The sequence below is a fragment of the Octodon degus genome, unplaced genomic scaffold (genome assembly GCF_000260255.1).
Source record: "Octodon degus isolate 3935 unplaced genomic scaffold, OctDeg1.0 scaffold00026, whole genome shotgun sequence".
Classification (NCBI taxonomy): Eukaryota; Metazoa; Chordata; class Mammalia; order Rodentia; family Octodontidae; genus Octodon; species Octodon degus.
Genome location: NW_004524602.1, coordinates 7,893,388 through 7,894,984, shown reverse-complemented (window position 1 = coordinate 7,894,984; position 1,597 = coordinate 7,893,388).

Sequence of the window (1,597 nt, the reverse complement as noted above, 5' to 3'; positions counted from 1 at the left end):
CCAGCCCCATGAGTAGCTATTAGAATGCCTGCCTACACGTAAATCAGAGAAGTCTACAACAGTCACCGAACAAGTCAGAGTAGGTGATGGCCTTCTGTGTGGCTATCTAAGACTTATGCATTTGCCAATTATTTAGAAAGTAGAGAAAGCATCTAAGTTAAAGGAGGAACAAAACACTGTATGTAAATCTCAGTTTGCACAACACTAGGAGCACACAGCGGTCCCCCACTTATTGCAGAGCTTACATTCCAGACGCCCCCCCTCCAGAGAAGTGAAAATCAGCCAAGTAGCGACATATTTATTCTAGTATTTATATATAAGGCTTTATAAACCCTTCCCACACACTTACAAACCTTTCCCCCACTTTTAAAAGCACTTCTAATGTTAACCATTTTTTAAACTCGCAAACCTACATAATTTTAACATTTGTATATTGTGCAGTACTGCAAAATCCCAAGATATAGCAAAAAAAATCCACGATAAATTTTTTATATTTAGGACAGAGTCTACGGGGTCTATGCAGATCGGACTCGTAGTGATTCTCCTGTTTTTCAGCCTCCCAAGTGCTGGGATTACAGGTGTGCACCACCACACCCAGTCTCTCTCTCTGTGCACCCCGGGGCAGGGCTTGCCCAGGATCGAACTCCCCGTCCCTGTGTCACCTAAGTAGGTGCTTTAATCTGCTGAGCTATTTGGCCGGCCTTTAAGATCAATATTTTTGAAAACCCACCAAACAGTGAGTCTGTAAAAGTTGAGCTGTGCAATAGCGAGGAATGGCTGACTGTACATTCTTTCTAGACTATGAAAAAAAAATGTAAGAGGTTCTAAGGTCGGTCTGATGTTTTGCTGATAGTTTTTAATTTAGTTAATAAAATGTAGCTTTGCATAAAAATAACCCCACCAAGTCTTGCTTTGTGACTGAAAGTACACTAATTAGCTGCCAGACTATGTTGTCTAAAATGACTTCCTCCAGTCAAAAAATAAAGCTCCCCCCTCCTTCAGCTAGAGGTTCCCAGGACCGCATCCCAGGACAATGCAGGGCCTATTACATTCAAAGAAGTTGTCCCCAAAAAATTGTATAAAAAGATTTATTGAAATTTATCAATGACAAACAGACATAAAACTCAAAAGTTTGGCTTTTCTGAGGGGCAGGAGAAAAACCGGTGCAGATGGTCTTTTATACAGATGCGACACGGGTTGGGAAGTAACACATCACTTCTAAAGCGACCCGGAAGAGGAACACAAATGCAAACCTGTACATTCACTACGAATTTGCAGTCATTTCGGATCTCCACTAGGTAAGAAAATACAATTCTGCGTTAGTTTTTCCGTGCTCGGGTGTATGAAAAAAAAACCCAGCCGACATGCAGCGACATCTCTCCCGTGCTTAGGTCCGTAAAAATGTTCTAAGCCCGGGAGTACACATGGAAGAATTCTCCTGTCGTTTTTTTGTAAAACAAAGCATCTAATATTTTACAGAACAAGATAGGACAGTTTTTTTTTTTTTTTAAGAGGTTGAAATCTGAGGGTTTCTTTTAATTATCACTAGCAAACCCCTTTTACTTGTAACTCATAAGCCTGTTTTCAGCTTCCAGGA